This window comes from Palaemon carinicauda, chromosome 41, assembly GCF_036898095.1.
Source record: "Palaemon carinicauda isolate YSFRI2023 chromosome 41, ASM3689809v2, whole genome shotgun sequence".
Taxonomy (NCBI): domain Eukaryota; kingdom Metazoa; phylum Arthropoda; class Malacostraca; order Decapoda; family Palaemonidae; genus Palaemon; species Palaemon carinicauda.
Genome location: NC_090765.1, coordinates 887,859 through 894,599, shown reverse-complemented (window position 1 = coordinate 894,599; position 6,741 = coordinate 887,859). Strand labels below are relative to the sequence as shown.

Below are 6,741 nucleotides of genomic sequence, written 5' to 3'. Positions count from 1 at the left end.
AATCTTCATAGAGTAATTAATCTCAATTACACTTAATTCTTTCCAGTTCAAAACTATCTTTCCGGGTGAAGGTACAGGTAAAAGGTTCAAGTTGAATGTCAAGATTTTGTTATGATTCAGGTTAAAGGTTAAGGTTCTGGTTAAAGGTTAAGATTCAGGTTAAAAGTTCAGAGTTAGGGTTTAAGTTAAAGGTCAATTTTTTTATGGTTCAGGTTAAGATCCTGGTTAAAGGTTAAAGTTCAGAGTTAGGGTTCAAGTCGGAGGTAATAATTTTGTTAAGGTTCGGGTTAAAGGTTCAGAGTTAAGGTTCAAGTTGAAGGTAAATTTTTTTTTAAGGTTCAAGTTAAATGTTAAGGTTTAGAGTTAAGGTTCAAGTTAAAGGCAATTTTTTTAAGGTTCAGGTTAAAAGTTCAGAGTTAAGGTTCAAGTTGAAGGTAAAATTTTTGTCAAGGTGCAGATTAAAGGTTAAGGTTCGGGTTAAAGGCTCAGAGTTACGGTTCAAGTTAAAGGTTAATTTCTTGTTAAGGTTCAGATTCAGAATGGTTAAGGTTGATTATTTGTTCATTTAAGAGTCGGGTAAACATTCTAGTTAAGTTTCTGGTTCAGGTTAAAGGTTGAAGTTCTAATCCACGTTTAGGCTCAAGATTCAACTCATTGTTTTCTATTTCTACGGCATTTATACACAGAACTATCAATTAAATTTTAACGATGTAACCAGTTGCAACTCATAGAACAATAGTTCAAACTTAGATAGAGAGAGGATGTTTAATAGCCCTATTTAATTGTCAGTTGCAACAATTAAATAGATCTCTTTTATAGTCTATATATGAAAGATCTATTTTAATGTTGACACTGTTATTAGATTGTTTTATTTTAATTGATCATTATTTCTCTTGTAGTTTGTTAATTTCCTAGTTTCGTTTACTCGGTGGGGTTATTTTCCCTATTGCAGTCCTTGGGTTTATAGCTTCCTGCTTTTTACAGCTAGAGTTGTAGCTGAGCTAATAATAATAATAATAATAATAATAATAATAATAATAATAATAATAATAATAATAATAATAATAATAATAATAATTCCTTTCCTCACTAGGCTATCTTTCCCTGTTGGAGCCCTAGGTCTTATAGCATCCTGATTTTCCAACTAGGGTTGTAGAATAGCTAGTAATAATAATAACAATAATAATAATAATAATAATAATAATAATAATAATAATAATAATAATAATTATTATTATTATTATTATTATTATTATTATTATAACTATTATTGATGATGCTGATGATGATAATAAAAGGGATTGTATTGCCATAGATAAATATGTAGTTTTCTCTTTTGTATCGAGGATGAAACCACGTCCGCTAAACAAGTATGTAAAAGTTAATCGCTGTAACGCAAAAGGCCCATAAACGATAAATACACTGTTTTACTTGTCTTTTCATGCACGCATCGGGTTCAGTCTCATGGTTCAATTCCAGAGTTAAGGTTCAAGTTTAAAGATAAGGTTCAAAGGTAAGATTCAAGTTTAAGGATAATGTTCAAGGTTAAGGGTAAGATTCAAGGTTAAAGTTCAGAGTTATAGTTACAAATTATGTTCAGGGTTTAGATTCGTGTTTAATGTTCAGGTTTATGGTTAAAGCTCCAGGTTATGGTTAATGTTCAGTTTGTTAAATTCAGGTTAAGAATCAAGGATCTGGATTAGTGTTAAGGTTTAGATTCGGGGTTCAGATTTAAGTTAAACGTTAAGATACAAGTTAAAGGTTAAAGTTCTGAGTTAAAGGTCAGGTTCAGGGTTAAGACTTCAGTTCAGGGTTAGGGTCAAGATTCATGCTCTTGGTTAAGGTTACGGTTCAGCATTAGGGTTAAGGCTCAGTTTCCGGGTTAAAGTTACGAATCAGGGTTAGGATTTAGGTTCAATGTTAAGGTTAAAGGCTGAGGTTCAGGTTCAGAGTTAAGGGTCAGAGTTAAGGTTACGATTCAAATTCAAGTTCAGAGTTAAAGTTTAGGCTTAAAGTTCAAGTTTAAAGGGTTCAAATTCAGAGTAAAGGCTTAAGTTAAGGTTCTGGATCAGCATTAAGGTTAAGGTTCATGTTTAGGGTTCAGGAAAAATAAGAAGAAAATAAGAATGGAAGCGTCAAAGATTTTGATATCTGACTGTATATGTCGAGATGAAAACCTACAGTATGATCCAAAACTCAGGTTTTTTTTTTTTTTTTTTTTTTTTTTTTTTTTTTTTTTTTTTTTTCTCGTGACATGAAAACAAATCTGAGAGGAGAGTAGGAAAATATGATAAGGGGATATTCTAACCTCGTTAGTCGGCGAGCCACGTTTTTGCTTTTCATGAACTAGTCAGATATCATTGCTTGCATGTGATGAAAGATATCATTGCTTGAGAGAGAGAGAGAGAGAGAGAGAGAGAGAGAGAGAGAGAGAGAGAGAGAGAGAGAGAGAATATTCAATTATTAGACTTACAAATTATTAGAGAGACAAAGAAAACACATTAAGCTTTTCTAACACTTAGCTCAAGGACACAGAGAGAGAGAGAGAGAGAGAGAGAGAGAGAGAGAGAGAGAGAGAGAGAGTATTTAATCATCAGACTAAGCTAAAAAAAACTATTGGAGAGACGGCGAAAACGCATTCAGATTTTCTATAATTTAGCTAAATGTTACCGTGTATAAGGAGAGAGAGAGAGAGAGAGAGAGAGAGAGAGAGAGAGAGAGAGAGAGAGAGAGAGAGAGAGAGAGAGAGTAGCGAATGCAGAATGTTAAAAAAAATTCCCACACTTAGCACCAGAGAAGAAGAGAAATCGTAATCATAAAAGTCAAGGTGATCTAGACTCACGTAATTGATGTGCATGAAGGCAATCACACTGCTTTGACTGAGTGACTGTGATTTTATGAAAAATCGATGATAATAATAATATTGATCTCTCTTATATAATAATGAGCAAGTGTTTGACTCTCTCTCTCTCTCTCTCTCTCTCTTCTCTCTCTCTCTCTCTCTCTCTCTCTCTCTCTCTCTCTCTCTCTCTCTCTCTATATATATATATATATATGTATATATATATATATATATATATATATATATATATATATATATATATATATATATATATATATATATATATATATATATATATCTTTTTGGTCACGCTCAGCTCTCCCGTCCCTCGGGTTGGGGGAGGGGGAAGTAGTCATGCCCTGGTTAGTGCAGGGTACGTACGTTTGTGCATTTTTATCTAGATATTTATCTGTCATTTTAAGGGTCGCGTAAAATAATAATAATAATAATAATAATAATAATAATAATAACAGGCGATATAAAGCTATTATTAATGGTTGGAGATCTAACAGCATTTCTAACATTCTTTTATTTATCTATAATAAGAATATAAAACCTTGACCATAATCAAATTTGATAAATTATATTAATCAAAATTGATATTTTTATTAGATACTCATATACAATGTTATTTAATTTCCAATTTGTATTTCAAATGAGTGAAGCCAAAATTGAACGAAGAACACAAGTTTCATTCCACATGTAAGCAACCACCCTGCCCTTTATCCTCATCTCGTAATTTACCTCAGGAATCGTAACGCTCAACTCTTCAACCCCTTCACGGCTTAGGGCACTCTCCGTGAATCATAAACCCTCCCTCCTCCCCACGAGGTTACCTTGGTAGCAAGCAAGTTCCCTTTATTTATATTATATTTCAAACCTTCCTGGATAACTATCCCTTCTTATGTCCATAGTTATTTCACAGAATTTTATTCTATCGAAGTTCATAACTATATTTGATTTGTTTTTCTACCCGTGGAAGTTTTTTGATGAATTACTCAAATTTATATTTTATTATTATTATTATTATTATTATTATTATTATTATTATTATTATTATTATTATTATTATTATTATTATTATTATTATTATTATTATTTAAGATTTATCCCTTCTTGGAAAAGCCAGATACTATAGGCCGAAGGGTCCAACAGGGAAACATATTCCAGTGAGGAAATTTAAATCAATAAATTATATGAGAAGTAATGAATTATTAAAATAAAACATTTTAAAATCAGTAACAACGTTAAAATAGATCTGTCATATATAAACTATGAAGAGAGACTCTTGTCAGCTTGTTCAACATAAAAAACATTCGATGCAAGTTTAAACTTCTGCTGTTCTACCGATTCAACTACGAGATTACGAAGATAATTCCAGAATCTGGTCACAGATAGAATAAACCTTCTAGAATACTGCGTAGTATTCAAGAAGTTTCATTTATGAATGTAAAATTGAATAGTTATTAGTATTCGAGGACGTATCAACGCAAATTACAACTGATAGCAATGCTAAATACGCCAACTATTATAGTCCTACTGGTAGGCTAAATTACATTGAGATTTTGCCAAAATTATGAGATGAATATCTTCAGCAACATAAATAAACAAAAGGAAACATGGTCTACTGATATAATTACACTAAGCCTACGTGTAAATTACTTTGAAACTTCTCAAATTAATCAGATAAATATTATCAGTTACATAAATAAACAAGGGGTAACTGGGCCTACTTATAAAATTACATTAAGCCTACTAGGGAATTTCCTTGAAACTTTCACAAAGTAATCAGATGAATATTATAAGTAAAATAAATAAAAAAAAGTTGCAGAATAACCTCTACATTGATATCGTTAATTCATTTGACTTGTAAACAGACACTGTTCGCTTTATCCGGGTAATTTCCCGTTTCGTCATGGTTGAGTTCGCTTCTAACCTTCCTAATCCATCTCCTTGCATCATAGCGCCAGACTTTTCACTCATATATACAAATTTCTATAATAACTATCAGGTATGATTACCTTTTCTCCCTTTTAGGAATGCATATTACCGTATATTAACGTTTTATATAAAATTGTACTATGTTCATTCATCCTACTAAATGGAGATACATATAAAATTTTTGGGACATTTCGTTCAAGATGAGGCAAAATAAGTGGTAATCTAGGTTTTATTATATCATAGTCCTTATAACCAAATGAATTTAATTTAAATATATAACTATTTCCATCAATAAATATTACAGCATTAACATAAATTCACATAAATATACTATGAATAATTAAATTAGAAAGATACAGGCAAAGCAAGAAATTTTGGAATCGTACGAAAGCGATTGAAATCAGGGCAACATCAGAAAACATGTAGGCTACAGCATTGCCTAAGGGCAAGGGTGCTATTATGCTCCTCCCGGACCCTTGGATTTCCTTAGCTATCCTTTCATACTGCGATGAAAGAGATTCGAAAATTATTAATTTTGTATATGCCCCAGCTCTTGGGGACATACATTTCATGATAGTCATCTGTTTTTTCATTAAACTAAATGTTACCTGCAGACCTACCTAGTCAAGGAATGCTATTTTGGAATATATATTTAATTATTTAATAAAAATTATAGGCGAATAATCATTTAAAAGTACATTAATTATACAGGCCAGCTAGATTCTTTGAAAAGGTAATCGAAATTATCTTACATATGCTAATAATTTTTATGAAATCATAGTTTTTAAAACTATACAAACTTAATCTATTGCATATTTAAACAAATAAAAAAAATCTTACCGTTAATTTATTAACAACAGCTCAATACCATTGCAAAAAGAAATATATATAAAAAAAAGTTCACAGCGAAACACAGAGTTACAGGATGTCTTGCAGAGCGTAGCCACACACCTATTTGCTCAATGGCAGCACACCTTACACTGAGACTAAGCTGAGGCTGAGTGACTCGAGTAACTGAGTCGTCTCTGTCACTCTCTGAGTCTGAGACCGGTCACCGCCTCACTGGACTCCGCGGGATTCTTCTTCTTGCATTCCTATCCGAGACTCGAAGTTCCAACCACCTCACTGTCCTCTGACTTTTTCATACATTTCTGCCAGTGTTTCACTAGTTTTCGTACGTTTTTGTTATACAGAAATGCGATGTTTCCTGGTTATATTAAGGTTATAAAATAAAAAAAACTTAATTTAGGTGCAAGAAAATTTGTTTATTTAATGTTTTTACTACCAGAATAATTCATGTATAACGCATAAACGATATATTAATCACTGATCGAAACTTTTTTGGAGATATAAACTGATCGAAAAACTCTGAATGAAATTATTTAGTATCCTTTGTATATATATATATATATATATATATATATATATATTCTTTCTGAGTGGGGATACCTTAACGAGTTGAAAGAATTTGTGTATCCTCATGATCAATACTAATCAGACACCCATACTAGGTTGGTTTGCTGTGAGCGATCAGATTAGTTTACCACCATTATCATTCCCAAGACTATCCTTCCCCATTGGAGTTTATGTACAAATTACGATTATTCATACTAGGTAGAAATAGTAGTAGTACAAATCAAAGTCTTAAATTCTATTGCAATAATATATACGTCACAGCAGAAAGTCTAAGAAACATAAGTGGTTTAAGTGGTTCATCTCTCAGGTCAAATACCGCTCAAGAATTAGATCCTGAGCTTTGCATATCTTCCTATTTCAAGAAGCGTCTTTTACTTGTGACCAATGAGACAGAATGATGATGATATCATCATCATCATTATCATCCTCATCATCATCTCCTCCTACGCCTATTGACGCAAAGGGCCTCGGTTAGATTTCGCCAGTCGTCTCTATCTTGAGCTTTCAATTAGATACTTCTCCATTCATCATCTCCTACTTCA

The 6,741-nt window shown here is 32.0% G+C and overlaps 1 protein-coding gene across 1 annotated transcript in view; it reads right to left on the bottom strand.

Annotated features, from left to right (window-relative positions):
- The window catches only part of LOC137632196 (N-acetylated-alpha-linked acidic dipeptidase 2-like), an 81,281-nt gene extending 75,503 nt beyond the window's left edge, over positions 1-5,778 (bottom strand). Inside the window, exon 1 of the mRNA XM_068364081.1 lies at positions 5,624-5,778. The gene's annotated coding sequence lies outside the window, so the exon portion shown is untranslated. The remainder of the gene's footprint in view (positions 1-5,623) is intronic.
- Between the last annotated feature and the right edge of the window lie 963 nt (positions 5,779-6,741).